This window comes from Thamnophis elegans, chromosome 3, assembly GCF_009769535.1.
Source record: "Thamnophis elegans isolate rThaEle1 chromosome 3, rThaEle1.pri, whole genome shotgun sequence".
In the NCBI taxonomy this organism is placed as follows: Eukaryota; Metazoa; Chordata; class Lepidosauria; order Squamata; family Colubridae; genus Thamnophis; species Thamnophis elegans.
Genome location: NC_045543.1, coordinates 107,653,479 through 107,670,044, shown reverse-complemented (window position 1 = coordinate 107,670,044; position 16,566 = coordinate 107,653,479).

Genomic DNA, 16,566 nt, shown 5'->3' with positions numbered 1-16,566 from the left:
GTCTTTTGTGGCAACAGGAGCTTGGGTACAGAACTCACATTGCTAACACAAAAGTGTGTTTATTAAATTATGAAGTGTGATTGCTATATCGCCACATCTTTTCTAGCAGATGAAGTCCAGCATGCTTCAGCACCAGAGCACATGATTTGTACTGATACTTTACGGTCAGATAAATGTGAAGCCTTAAGACAGGAGACCGGTTGCATCTTCCACTACATGTAGGCTGACAGCTCCCCCTTCTGGATAGATGATTGTACCACATAGTTTTTTTGGGGAGGGGGAGGATATATATATATATTACTATCTTCAGGACTGAATGTAGCCTTAGGTACAGGCTTTGGTTTACACTACATAAAGAGTCATCAGAAGCTTTTTTTTTAAAAAATCAACCATGATTATAGATGGTGAGATGGTCTTTGCAATGCCACCCTCATTTAGATCAAGATATTTATAGAGCACAATGTGCAAGATATAAAAAGCCCGAATTACGAGTAACTTGTTGAAACAATTGCTTTGTTTACGTGTATTGACATAAAATTAGAACACGGAGTTTTAGAAATAGCTTAGTCAGAGTGCTTTATTCCACAACCGTAACTGAGTTACAACTGTAAGATGGAATTTAAGTACAGGGTAGTAGCTGCTATTCATCTTGGAGAAGGTCTATCGATGTGGTTACTAAGAGTTGAGGCTGGCATGATAGCACATAATCAATCAATCAGTAGCTACTATTTTAGGGAAACCCGGGACCAGTGTCTGCAGCAATGCGTCATTTGTTAAATGCTGGGTCAGCCTGCAAAGTTAACGCTGGCTAGCTTGCGGATGGCAGTATAGGTTGATCTCTGTACTGTTATTTTCATTTTATTTTATGCTTTGCTTTTTACTCATATTTTTATCTTTATATGTCTCCAAACTTTGTTTCTGGTGGTAAAGATGGGGGAAATTACACACCTACAAAAAAGAGAAACAAGCAGCCCTTCATGGATTGGAACTGTAGTGCAGTCTTCAGTAGCTGTAGCAAGGCTATATTCTATCCAGAGAAATGACGTAGTAGAGAGAATGGAGTGGCATTGCATGGAGAATCATATGTCTATGAATGTTAGTCACTTCACTATCATATTCCTTACACCACCAGCCTTTTGCCTGGTAGACATTTGGAATTACAAGAAGAGGGCCTGTCTGCTAAATACAAATAAGTGCCTGTGTGAGCTGCAGCCTCACAGCTCTTGGGGAAAACTATTATGTCTGACAAGCTTCTTTTCAAACTGTCCCTTGAACACATACAACAAAGAATACAATCACAGGAAAGGGCTAACACGCACAGATCCACTTTCCGTTTAAGTAATATTTTGCTGGAAAGATAAATGTTGGATGGGGCCTCTCTCGCATGCTACACTGACTGTTTAATGTGTAAGCCTGCTACAGATCAACTGCATAATAACAATGACCCTAAGATGTTTTGGCAGTTGTAACTTTAAATAGCTGCCTATTTGAAAAGTACGTTTATATTTGCTCAGCCATTTCAAGTTACCAACCTTGTTAAGGACAATGACCATATATGAATTTTTAAAATATTCAGTGACTGACAGCGATAAGTTAGGTATTCGATTCCTGTTGGCTTAAAAATTGTAAGAATCCACAGCAGCATATCAGCCTAAGAAACAATCTTATTTGAATGGTAATCAACTTTGTTTTTATTTAGTGTAACCCACTTTATACTTTGGATGTGGAGAACTTTTAATAGCCTGCATTAAGACAAAATGTGATGAAAACAATGCGAGAAATGAAAGTGTACTGCCACCCTCCAAAACAAAATTGGGTCCAAAATAAAGGCAGAAAGGAGCAATGTTTGCAAGCCAATGACATTAGCAATGTTAATATTTTCCTCGTGCAAGGTATGTTTATATTTCAAATGGGAAATTATTAGTTCCACTCAGCACCAAGGGCAATTAATTCAAGGCTATAGATTCAGTATAATATTGGTATGAATAATTCAGTGCTAAGATGTTTAAGCATGATTTGTAAAATAAAGCTGCTGTCTTCTATTTAAAAAAAAGTGTGGGAAATTTGATGACTTGTTGCTTCTCCTGCAGTTGCCCCTTCCCCAAGTGAAAAAAAAAATCAGCTTCTTAAAATTAGATAGAATGGTCTTAGCTTCATCAAGAAGAGGACAAATGAAAAGTAGAATATTAAAAAGTGCATTTTTCCAAAGGCCCTTCCCATTGCCAATGGATTTTCCTCTTTGTTTGGGGCTAGGGGTAGGGGAGTAAATTGCAAGGAGAAATGTCCATAGCACATGCTTAACTTTCCAAGTGAGAAAAATGGATCAAAAAAGTTGGAACTCAATTGTAACTCCAAATAATGTAATAAATTGAGCATTTTCTAATTCCCCAGAATTACATTTCCAAACGTAGCCTAGATTGACTAAAATATCCAAGTATAATACGTGATCAAGCTGCCAGAGAAGGTTGAATTTTTATCCTGTAGTTGATTGTACTCTGAAAGGACATATTTGAGATAAAATGGCCATAGTATTCAAGTATAGGATTGAAGATGAAATAAGTTTCCAGTTATGTTAGGCTTTATCATTAGCCACTTCAAAAAGTATTATTTAGGAAAGATTGTCATATTCTCACAAATATCAACATTAAACATAGTATTGTGACTAAGCATAATAAACCCAGGATGGCTTCTAGAAATTCACTGCAATGAAGAGAAGAACCAAAATATTCTAACATATCACAACCAAATCATTGACAATCAAAGGAAACATATCAGAAATAAGATAATTTGTGCATATACCGTATTATTATAACTCTACAGATAGCAATCTTTTTTGAGAACATGCTAGAATTTGGCAAGCCAGAGGCCCAAAGAACCAGAGCCTCATAAAAGGTAGACAAAGAAAAACTTCATTTGCAATCTGGAAGAGCTTGTGAAAAAAAGTCATTTTCTCAGATCTGACTTACTTGCTTTGAGACATCCACAAGCTATAATGAATAAATGAGCGAACAAATAGCACCCAGGATTAGCTGAGCTCATAGGCAACTCTTAAGAAGCTTTTCTCATATATTATATTATCTCACATGTCTCTATCTACACTTTACAGGTTCCCTAATTTAAAAAATGCTTAACAATCTTACACTGTTCTTATGTTTGAACAGCCCTCTCAGTCCATCCTGCAGCAGAAACTTGACATCTCTGCCCTACTTGAAACTAAATATAAAGTACACCACAACTGCACATAACAGAGATACAGTAGGTCTAATCTGGAGTGCATTGGACTGCAAATACTGTACATTAACAGAGCTTTGAACTAGCCAGTATTTACTTGCTAGGAAGCCACTAGTTTCAATATCATAACTATGGCAGATGCTAATTTACAAAGCCTCAGTATTGTAAAGAGTTCTTCAACTAATTGGGGTGGTTTACAAATACTGTAATTTTTTTTAAAAATAATGTGGGTGAATAATATTGATGGAGACTTTTCGAAAACAGAGTTTGCTTTGCCAATTTTTTCACTAAAATACAGACATGGACTTAGGAAAACTCTGTGCAATACTTGTTTCCCAGCACATAAAACTGATCAGACATTGAAAGGGAAGGGAAGGACTAAGCTTTTTTTAGCTAATCATGAATGAAATACTCCTTAGAGAAAACAGTGAAAAAATACTTCAAAAAAAAAAGAAATTAGTTTGAAAGTAAAGAGCTAGGAAATATACAATGTTTGACTTTTTTTCCTTTCATCTATAAGAGTAATGTGTCAAAAGAGAGATATAAATCTCTCATTTTATCTGCTTAGAAAAGCAAGTCAGTGTTTTAATCTAGCAGTCCACTATAATGTGAGTTGCTCGTGAAGTTATTCAAAGATGAAAAGGATTGTGAGTGTTGTCTCCCTTTCTTTCAGAAAATATTCTTCTCCTAAATGCATCATTAGGAAAATATGTCTTTAATTTTGGAGACTTTAGTAACAATCTAATGCTTAATTTACACCCACTCTAAACAAATGCTTGGATGGATATTGGATGCAACATTTAGCAGACATTCTTCTTCACATCACAACTTCCTTCCTTTTTTTTTTTCATTTGTGCTCCCAGTGAGTGACTGCTAGGTGTGCAAACTCGATCATATAATGTCACAAGGTCGCTGGCTTTAGAAAGGCTAGATCTTGTACCAGACAAGTGTGGGAAGGGAACAACTTGAAAAATGGCCAATGGGAAATTGCGTGGAAGGCATTTTTATTGCCTGGTGTTTATAACTTGTACTATTTCAGGTCCTTAAAAATCCATCATTTTACCCTTGCAGTCAGCTGGGGTTTATGAGGATATGCTCAAGATCATCACATGTCATTGTATAGTAACTAAATTACCCACTTTCCCAAGGAAAATATAGGCTGAAATGGAAAGGTCCACATCAGAATATTTTGGCAGACAGTGATTTTGTTTCATTAATTATTTTTTTTAGCTGGGACAAATTAGGAGAACCAGGACAGATCAGACACACCAGATATAGCCTCTATCTCTGACTTTTAAAAGGACTGTTTATTTTAATACAAGTGAATGATATTTCAGTTAAATATATATTGAATACATTAATTTTCCAAATTTTGTAAGCAGTCTAAAGAACATATATTTGTGAATGGATTAAAAATACAACGAAGAAACAAAAGAACATATTACACCAGCACTGATTGTTGTAAAAAATTAGATAGATAGATAGATAGATAGATAGATAGATAGATAGATAGATAGATAGATAGATAGATAGATAGATGATAGACAGACAGACAGACAGATAGATAGATGATGGATGGACAGATGGATGACAGACAGGACAGAGAGAGAGGGAGGGAGAGGGAGAGAGAGAGAGAGAGAGAGAGAGAGAGAGAGAATATACTTTTTTTTTTTTTTTTCTTTAAAGATTTTATTGGTAAAAAGAAAATACAACATCCATAACTTGTAACAAACAATACAACTACATTTCGAGATATTCCCATACTATCAAATCATTATAAACATCAAAGGTTAGGTATCTTTCCCTCCCTCTTTTCTTCCCTCCCCCCCTTACTTCCTTCTCCCCTGCCTTCCCTCCTTTCTTTTCTCCTTTCCTCCTTTCCTTCCCCATCCTTTCTCTCCCTCGGTCCCCCCCTCCTTCTCACATACCTTTCCTCCTTCCCTGCCTCTTTCCCTCCTCCTTCCTTTTAATCTCCCTCCTTTCCTCCCTCCTTCCCTCCTTCCTTTCAACTCTCCTTCTCTCTTTCTTTCCCTCCCTCTTTCCCTCTTTACTACCCTCTTCTCTTCCCTCCCTCCTTCCTTCCCCAGTTTTTCCTCTTTCTCCTCTCCTTCTTTCTTCCCACCTTCTTTCCCTTCTCTTCTTTCTCTTCCTCCTCTTTATCCTTCCCCCCTTCTTCTGCCTTTCCTATTCCTCTCCTTTCTCCTCTCCATCCTGACTTCCCTACTGCCCTCCCTCCCTCCCTTCTAACCTTTATTACATTTGCATATTTCCCTCTGCTGAGGACAACCTGGTTTTCTTTCCCTTTCCTTGCTTGAAGAGGCAAGGATTATAAGTCCTCTCGCCTCATCTAAAATGAAGTTTGATCGCTAATTTCATGCAGGTAATTATAGCGGATTTCCTATCAGCTTTTTAAAGTTTTCCCAACATTGTAGCGTAACAAAATTGCTCGACGGTGGGTTCTCGCCCCTGATACATTTCTCCTTTCGTTTATCTCTCAGTTGTTGTATATTGTTCATTTGAGTTATTGGTTTAATCGTATTAGGTTAGTCAGCTATCTCTTTTTATGTCTAGGTCTTCACTGACTCATCAAGCCATTTGTATAGCTTCTCCCAGACTGTATAAAAGTCTGTGTCTTCTTTGTCATTAATTCGCATCGTCAGTCTGTTCATTTCTGCTAGTTCTAAAATTTTATTCATCACCATAGTGTTGGTGGGGGCATTTTCACTCTTCCAGCACTGTGCGTAAACAATCCTTGACGCTGTCAGAATATGGACTAGGAGGTATTGGTCAGATTTGCAAATTTTTTGAGAGAGAGAGAATATACTTAACAGCAGCACTAAATAACATTTCATAGTGCCTTATATGAGAAACAGAAGCACTATGAGTACAAAGATGAATTAAGTTCTAGGGCAATTGTAATAGATACAAGAAGAGGATAGTTTGTCCACTTAATATGGGTTTTTGCGTAATTACTACGTATATATGAATATAGAATGCAATGTTTGTTTTCCATACTGTCTTCATTATAAATGAAAATTGACAGGGCATTACCAGATAATCCATGTATTTTTCCAATAATATGATACTGAGACTGGGTGCAAGGCATATATAAATAACATGCTTACTGATCAGTGGCAAAAAATGTAATCCAGATTGGTAACCATATTCAGTGATTTGTTTAATGACTCCAGGTATTAAACTACAAGTACATAATATATAATCCTAAAAAGTCTCCAGTGAACACCTCAAGGACTTTGAAAAATTGGTATCAAATTGAAATATTTAATATGATGAGAAAGATATTAAATATTAGACTGGAAAGTAGTCCTATATGTTGTATTTATTAAATGTTAAAAGATAAAAAAATAATAACATTAAGTTTGGGTCCTGGTCTTAACGCCATTTTTTTATGAAGTTGGCACCTGGTATGATCCTCAAAGGGAATCTCTTGGTTTAGAAAAAGTAGTGCACTCACTGTTTAATCATATAACACATATGGAAAACTGGGGTTGTCTCTCAAGAGCGTTCAAAGCATCAGCAGCAGCTTGTACATTTATTTGTACTTGATTTGAATTGTTCCAAGTATTCTTCTAAATGCAATTCAGAGTAATGGTTAAATTTTTTGGATTTAGCTTGGTCTAGCATTCTCATAGTTTCCCAACTGAGTCTGTGCATATGTTGTGAGAATAAGGAGTTCTTAATTTCCTTAATTTCACAACACATGGATGGACTGAAAACTGAACATCCTACATTAAGCTAAATCTAAAAATGCTAGGGAAATCCTGGAAGCTTGGCATTCAGACAAATCAGCTATCAATAGAAGCATAGAGATATACCATGTTTATACACTATTCAAAAGAAACAATAAAAAAACTAAGAAGAAAACAAAAAATTCAGAACACATCCTCTCCAGCTACAACCACCCAGATAAGCAGTGATTGACACCAGATAAACAATCAAGTACTATTGATGTTACCTAGTCTTTAACTTTAACTTTAAATAAACTCAACTTTAGTCACCAGTGGTGGGTTTCAAATTTTTTTAGAACCTATTCTGTGGGTGTGGCCTATTTTGTGGGCGTGGCTTGGCAGTTATGTGACTGGGCAGGTATGGCCAACTTGACATCACTCATGCACACTCAGTCCCATGACCACCACCCCCAAGCCATGTGGCAAAATTTTTTGGGATTCCTATGAAGGGAGTGGGGAAAGAGAGGGGAAAACCTCCCAAATAGACCACTGGAGGATTAAGGGCTGAAATTAGGGAGATCGGAGAAGGCAGGACAGAGAGGAATCCAGTAGAAAGCTATCACATGCTGGTGAAAGAACTTTGGGAGATCAGAGGAGGCACAACAGAGGGGAATCCAGTAGAAAACTATCACACTCTGGAGAAAGAACTTTGGGAGAATGGAGGAGGCAAGACAGAGGGGAATCTAGTAAAAAGCTATCACACTCTGGAGAAAAAACTTTGGGAGATCGGAGGAGGCAAGACAGAGAGGAATCCAGGACCAAGCTATCACACATTGGGGAATGAACTTTGGGATAATGGAGGAGGCAAGACAGAGGGGAATCCAGTAGAAAGCTATCACACTCTGGAGAAAGAACTTTGGGAGATCGGAGGAGGCATGACAGAGAGGAATCCAGGAGAAAACTCCTGAACTTGCCGCTGCTGTCTGGTGGATTGTGCCGCTGGAACTCTCCATGCTTCTCCGTTCACCACCTCCAGTCCCAGGTATGGGACTTGACACCGAATTGTGCTAGGATAGTCCAGACAGGCGGGGGGGGGCAAGCGATGGAGCGGCTTCCGGACAGGCAGGGGTGAGCAAGGCGTGACAGGGCTGGGGCAGGCGTTCCGGAAGTTACTTCCTGGGTCCACCAGTCGAACCTCCTCTCACCGGATCGGTAAATTTCACCATCCGGTTCTCCGGATCTGGTGCGAACTGGCAGAAACCCACCACTGCTAGTCACATAATAAAATGTCTGCAAACAACCAAACTCAGAGAGCACTAAGAGTTCCACAGTTCAATCCTGAACTACATCTATTCTCTTTTATTGAAATAACAGAAGTGAAGCAGCTTTGGAAGACTAAGCAAATAGTTATTCACCTCATTCTTTTTCTTCTCTCACATTACATTTAAATACATAATGATATTTCCTCAAATGATTAGTGAAACCATTCAGAAATAATGTTTACAAAATTGTAACACTCATTTCCCCACATCTCCCTCCCTCCCTCTCCCTCTCCCTCTCCCCTCCCCCCCACAGGCTTTACATCTATGCTAAATGCATGAAAAATGACCTCAAACATGTAGTAGCAATTCATAGTCCCAATTTTACTCCTAGGAGATATTGAAAGAACCCAAAACTCCACCCACTAATAACGATTCAATCATCTTGATTGTGATAATAACAAGGTAGTTAAAAATGTTTAAGTAGTAAATCCTTAACATTCATGTTCTTGAGAGTTCTTCTTAAACAATTTACAAATGAATATTTCTGAAAATTAGAAATTATATATTAACTCTGCTAAACTTTTGACCTACCTGTCTAAAATATATTTATTGCATTGCAGCCTGTATTCCTTTACAATTGTACAATCATTCCCCTTTTGTCTGACATAATCATCAAAGAAAAAAACTACAATTGTTCAAAATGTTATGTGTTTGGGATATTTGATGACAGTAATAGTTTCTCTAAACTAAATAACAGACAAGTCATTTATTATTTGTCTTGATTAATTCCTCTCTAATAACTGTATTAATTATCTTCAGCTTGTTCTTTTAGCAGTCTATTACTGTTTATAGAATCCGGTACATTTTATACCAAGGGCGGGGGGAGGGAAGACAGCCTCATTAAAATTAAGCAAGCAAACAGGAGAGACATGTGTTGAACATAATTTACCATACAAATTTAATGCAAAAACATTAAACTCAAATCATAAATAGAATAGTACTAAACCAGAGGAAGAAACTTTTGCATTCACCCAAATGACAAATCACAGTGTGCATCGCAAAGTATTTACTAGCTACTTTCTGTGCTATCACAGTGGGTTTTCATATCACATTTTAAGTTGGCTGTGAAAAATTAAGCCTGTTTTCCTAGCTATTACCTTGATAGAATTTAAGGCATAGCTGTTCATTAAAAGTTCCTGAACTGCAATTAATCTGGAAACCTCTGATCCAAATTTCCTAAGCAACTACTAGCCTTACCTCTGAAAACTTCCTTTCCCATCCTCTTCAAGGAAAGACATCAGCTTCATCCAATAGTTGGATAACAGAATTGGAAGGGACCTTGGAGGTCTTCTAGTCCAACCCCCTGCTCAAGCAGAAGATCCTATACCATTTCAGACAAATGGCTGTCCAAACTCTTCTTTAAAACCTCCACTGATGTACCACATACAACTTCTGAAGTCAAGCAGTTCCACTGGTTAATTGTTCTGTCAGGAATTTTCTCCTTAGTTCTAGGCTGTTTCTCTCCTTGATTAATTTCCATCCATTGCTTCTTGTCCTGCCTTCTGGTGCTTTGGAAAATAAGTTAACTCCTTGTTCTTTATGGCAGCCCCTCAAATATTGGAACACTGTTATCATGTCACTACTAGTCCTTCTTTTCTTTAGAGTAGACGTACCCAATTCCTGCAACCATTCTTCATATCATATTCTCTGATAGTTCACTGGTGCTCCAGGATCTTTGAAAAATGTGGTTAAATGGTTCCAAATTCATGTCTGCTAATTTCTTCAGAACTCTGGAATGTTATTTGGGGATTAATGCTTGAGATTAGTACTAAGGACCCTAAACTCATCCTTCCCCTTCCCCAGTTTTAGTTTAAACCCCTTTGGATCAACTGAGTCAGTCATTTTTTAAATACATTATTCCTGGTTCTTGTGAGGTGCAGCCCATCCCTTGCCAGAAACCTTTCATGTAAGTAATACAGACTGTGATCTAGGAATCTGAAGTTCCCTTAAGCCACTATTTTATTTCTAAAATCCATTGTTCCCTTATTGGATGTTGACCTTTTGTTGGAAGTACAGATGAAAACACTACTTGTGCTCATACCTCCTTACCTTTCTTGCAGAGCTACTCGTAATTTCTTGATATTGTGTTCAGATTCATTGTTCTGCCATTTGTCCCCACATGAAAGAGAACAAAGGGATAATAATTTGTGGTCCTCATTATTTTAGTAAGGCTTTCAGCCATTTTTTTTTATTTTTGTTTCAGGGAAACAACATACCTTCCTAGGTTGATTGTCTGATCTATGGATGGCTGATTCTGTTCCCCTGAAAAGTAAATCTTCTATTAGCAACACTCATCTTTCTTTTCCTGAGAAAGTCTGGGTTGTTTTCTCCTTATCACAGGAACACTTGATGATCTCCCTTCTCGAGGTGTCTGTATGGTTTCTTCTAGGGCAGATATGAAATCAATTGGTCAGCTCTAGTAAGACTGCTCTGAACTAGGCTGAAGTAGACAGCAATGGCATTGCTCTTGGTTGTTGCTTTCTTCTATGAGTGACCTACTATATTTCAATTGGTCCATCTCAAGTAAAAGCATCCCATGGTCTGTAGATATTTTCTCAACTCTCCTTCTGACCCACACAATATACAGGTCTTCTATGGAAGACTGGCTGGTTGCAATTATTCTTTCTGTTGTCCTAACTATCCATTAGAGCAGGGGCCTCCAGCCTATGGGCCATGGGCTGTAAGCTGTTTGAAACCAGGTTGTGGAAAGAGCAGGCAAGTGGGCATGTGTACACGTGCATGCCCACTTGAGTGAGTATCGGGCAAGTGCATACATTCACTTTCCATTTGTGTGAGCAGTGGATTGTATGCATGCCATTAGTGCAAATGGATCTGCGTGTGCCCGCTGGATGCTCACACAGAACCATACCCTCCCCCTTCCCCTCCAGCCTGCAAAACCAGAAAAGTTGGGGAATTCTGCGATTAGAGTCTGTACCTGTCCTGTTTGGTTGCTGTACCAAACTAGACAGCTATAGAAGTACAAATGGCAGACTCAATAATTCCTCTGTAAAATTGTATCAATAGCTCCTAAGGCAGCCTGAATTTCCTGAGTTGATGCAGGAAGAACATTGCTTGTTGTGTTTTCTTAATGATATTTCTAAAATTAGATGTCCATTTCAAATCCTGGGTGATTAAAGAACCAACAACTTGAAGGATTCTACTGCTGATACTGTGCAAAATAAATAAAAGCCTAATATAAATCTAATAGTAACAAAAACTGGAGAATTGTCAGGTGAGTGTTGTTGATTTTTGTCACAAATGAGCACATTATAAGAGTTCTGTTGCTTCTGCTGGCAAAGAATTTTGCATACCGTATTTTTTTTTAATTTATAACAAATTATTTTCTTACTTTGGAAGGAAGGGAGAGCAGTGTTTTGGCTACTTTGTGGATTACATCTGGGTGATACTGGCTGTCATCTATTGCCATGAGCACTGCCATTCTTTTGCAGCACTAGACAAGGGTAGAGCTGACTCATTATTGATCACTCTGCCCTGCCTTTCTCCATGCCTGTTAGTCTGACAGATAGGTCAAAGATTAGCAGGTGGTGCATGGAATGAATTAGAAGCCCTGGTAATGCTCCTATTTAGCACATCAGGAGAACTCCCTCCTGCTTCACCCCTTGTCATTTCTTTGCATCTATAACTTATTACCTGAGCATTTTGTCAAATGGATCTACCTGCCATTCAGTAGATTGACCCACACTTGCCCAGTCCTGCTACCCCACACATTAAGGGAAGAAACTGGTGCTTGCTTATTTTTTCCCCTACTAGGAAGTGAAATGGGAAGGAAAATAAAGTCAGAGAAATCCAACAATACTTTCATTAACGTTCTTCACATTAAAATTAAGAACAGTGCCCCTTGCTAGCTTCAGCACTGAGGCAGAACAAACCTCCTGGCAATAAATAGCAACACCTTTATTGTTGCTTTTATATGGTTGTCTGTTTGGAGATTATTGAGCAAAGTACATGGTAGAAGCATTTGTATAAATAAAACTATAGAATAATAGTATCACAACATAAATACACATGCAGGCAGAAAATCTTTTTCCTGCCTATTATACACTGTCTGATACTAGCACCTCCAAAATTGAAGAATCATAGTAGTCTGACATATCTAATGTGTCTTTTTTTTCCTCATTGTCATTGAGACCTAAAAATAATTGCCTCTGCTGAAAATGTTCGGTACGTGAATTTAATCTTCTAAAAGTATCAAGAATTGGAATATCATAATTTGAAAAACAGGAACAGCCTAAATTCCAAGTTCTTTCTTAAATACCTCCTGAGACATGGCCCCATTGCTGACATACATTTTATCATTTAACCCTGGGTCATCATTCACATACTTGTTAATTTTCTATATCAATTAACAGATAATAGCACGTTACTCACATATCTTGTAACTTGGCTACGTGTGAAAAGACATAGTTCCAATGTTCACAAGATGCTGGTTGTGAGGGGAATTAAGAATGATTTCTCACAGAAACCCTACAGTTGGCATGCATTTGTAGATAATATCAGTTAGACATCTTTTTGTGAGACAAAATATGACCCCTGCTTTGTCAAGTATTTCTTTTTGTCTGTTTGAAAATATTAATATCCCACCTTTAATCATACCTTTTTATTCAGCGTCTCTGAAAAAATATTGGTAGAGCAAGTAGAATGAGAAACATGCACATGTACAATAGCCATGTCAGCACAGTTTCAATTTATTGTCTCACAAGCACCCTCTGAATTAACAGTAATGGGAGAACTGAACTAAAAAAATAAAGAGTGGTTCATTGCAACCTATACATAAGTTGTATATTAAATATTGTGTTGAATAAATTAATGTTGTTGAAAATGTTTTTTTTTTCATTTCAAATTCATGCATTTGGGGGGGGATGAATCATGTTTTCAAAGTAGTAAATGCTTCAGCGAACTGCATTTTCTCAAGCAATATATAGGTATTTTTCAAAGGTAAGTTAAAACAATTAATGCTAATTGACTGCTAACAGCATGTTGGTGTTTCATTATATTTCTTGTGATTATTAACTCAAAATAATCATGTCATTCAACATACAACAATCACAGTTTCTTTTTAAATAAAAATGAAGTTCCATTTTACTCCCTAGCATTTAAATATACAAAGCATATGGCTGGGGAGGAGCCAACATTGTGACGATACAGATGTGCGGTCTCAGTGCTCAAAGACCGCAGTCAATACTTTTGCCGCTGGGTGGTCCAATCGGACCTAAACCGTCCTGCAGAGAGGGTGAACAGGAAGAATACGTCTTGCTGATCTCAGGGACATCGCAAAGTCCCTGATTGATGCAAGAGAAGTTCTTCAAGCCAGCAACAAAAAATCCAGCCAAGGCTGATGAAGTTGGGGGTGGCTCCAAAATGGAAGGATATACAGAGAAAGTGTTTCCAGCTGGTGAGGAATTTTTACCATTTTAAAAGAGACTGCCTATAAAAAACTTAAAATTAATTTAAATTGGAGAACAGAAGAAATAAGTGACGGAATTAAGTTTGGAATGATTTTGGACAGTGGGTTATCTTACTTTTCAAATGCCATGTTCATGGATGGAATCTATGCAAGCCTTTTAAAATGAATGGATTAAGTTTTCTTCTGTTTTTTTTCTCTTTTATTATTCTTTGTAACCTATGGACTAAAATTCTCCTCTTTCCTGTTTTTCTAACTCATTCAAGAATTGGACCTTTTTTAACTTGAAATACAAAAAAAATACAAAAAGAAACAAAGAAAATTGCAACAATAACACTGCTACTCAGAGGCTGGAGGTTTATGTATTGGAAACGAAACACTTTTACTTTTCTTACTGATTATCCTGGCTTGCCACTCCAAGGTCTCACTGCTTGTTTATAGAGAGTGATAAGAAGAAAAGCATACAGATGTCCCTTTGAAGTGCTTCCCTTGGGTCGATCAGGGACTTTGCAATGTCCCTGAGACCAGCAAGGCTTCATCTTCCTGATCACCATCTCTGCAGGATGGTTTAGGTCTCAATGGACCATCCAGTGGCAAAAGTATCAACGGCGGTTTCGGACTATTGAGACCGCATGTTTTGACATCGTGACGTTGGCTCCTCCTTCCATAGGTAATCATATTTTCTTAATTTTATGATGAAGGACATTTAAACAATTATAGTCAAATGAAAATGGAGGTATGATGATGGTAACATATAAATAACTGAGTTAAAATACTTGAGTTAATATGAATTATGTTTGATGACTGTGGAAGAGATGCACGAAAGCCTTTTGTAACCAACTGATACACTTTCTACAGTATGTAAAAAAGGAAGATTTTATGTGTTGTGTTTGTTTTGAAAATTAAAAATTAAAAAAGTATTTAAAAAAGTATACAAAGCATATGGATAGCAATAGCAATAGCAATAGCAATAGCAGTAGACTTATATACCGCTTCATAGGCCTTTCAGGCCTCTCTAAGCGGTTTACAGAGAGTCAGCATATTGCCCCCAACAATCTGGGTCCTCATTTTACCCACCTCGGAAGGATGGAAGGCTGAGTCAACCCTGAGCCGGTGAGATTTGAACCGCTGACCTACTGATCTAGCAGTAGCCTGCAGTGCTGCATTTAACCACTGCGCCACCTTGGCTCTTGGATAACTTGTCTATAGCAACTGAAAATTGTTCCTTTTTCACCCTGTGGATCTAAATTCTAAGAAATGTTTGATTTTACAAGATTTCTTCATTTAAAGCTTTTTCACTGTTACGGTAAGAGAAAATCCTAAGCAAGACTGATGCCCTCTGCATGGTGCCACCACATAAAATCTCTTTGAAATGTCTTCACTCCAGGAACACTAGTTATCCAGGCCAACCCCTAGTAAAGTATAAAAGAGGCATTAATCACGGATGGTGAAACAACACTGGCATAGTGAAAATACATTCCTGGAATAGGGACTTGTTAGAACTTTAGAATACTTTAAAAATCAATACTTTTTGAGCCAGTTAGATTTGTAATGTAAAAAATAACTGATTGTCATCATTTTGTTTTAAATCTGGGTAAAAATTTCTTATATATTATTATTATATATAATTATTTTAAATATATTTAAAATGATGTTATTGTAATATTAATAAATGTAAAGGATTAATGAATGGAATACAGTTGCAGATATATAAAAATAACACAATATGCAAATAGTAATGAGGGAAATATGTAGGACCCAAACTCATGAAACTGAGATTTAACCCTTTCGGACATGTTCTTTACCTTCAAAAAAGAAATACTGAAAGAAATACTGCTTTACCTAGTGGTAAAGGTTTCAACCTTTTTGGATTCTGGAAGGCTGGTGAAATGCAGAGGTCCTGGAGATGATCTTGAGGGATATATTCAGAATCTATTACAAAAATAAAATGGGCAGAAGTATTCCACAAAGGAGACAGCATTAGTGTCTAAGACTGAATCCTCTTTGGTTCATTGGGTGAGGGAAGGAGAGGGAACAAAAACACAGTCAGACTTGTAAGATTCTATTAATAAGGCCAATGCATTTCAATTTTGGCAACTTAAGATGTGTGGACTTTAACTCCTAGAATTTCCCAAACAGCATCCCATAGATCTCAATAAGGCTTACCTCTAGTCTTCTTGAGATGCTTTTTCCTGAGCTGGATAAGGGCTGACATGAAACCTACAGATTCAAATTGGGTTTTTTTTCTCTCCTCCACGTTCATTAAATCCTGTTTATGTCTATGGAGCTTCTCAGTCATTAAGGTCATGGTTGTCCTTAAGGTATACTTTTCAAAAGGCAACTGGTCTTTCTTTGTTTTTCCTTGAAGACATTTCACTTCTCATTCAAGAAGCTTCTTCAGTACTGTATAGTGTTATCTGGCTATAAGGTTTGTTGAAGACACAGGGCAAGGAGCAGTGCTCCCATAAATGTACATTATACATTTGTTTCTTTTTCCCACTTTGTGGCTGTAGGCAGCTTACGGATATCCCTGTACAACAGTGTTTGTTAACTTAGGCAGTTTTAAGATGTGTGGAATTCTTGGAGTTTGCTAAGTTTGAGAAACAATGCTATACAATAACATCCCACTAACAAATGGTTAAACTTCAAGAATTAAAAATATTTTTTTTAAAAAAAACATAAAAACCAGATTTAAAATAAAAGTTTAAAATTCCTCCTGCAATAAAATAAGGTTTAACTCCAGGGACAAGATGTTCCATTGTCTAGATCCTGGAAAGGGAAAAAAAGCAGAATCAACCACTGATGTTATTATGTACTTGTGATGGGACTTTTAATGTAAGTCTAGTTGAAGATGTGAGACTGCATGGGTGTATATTTTTAAGCAAGGTCAAATATATTGGAT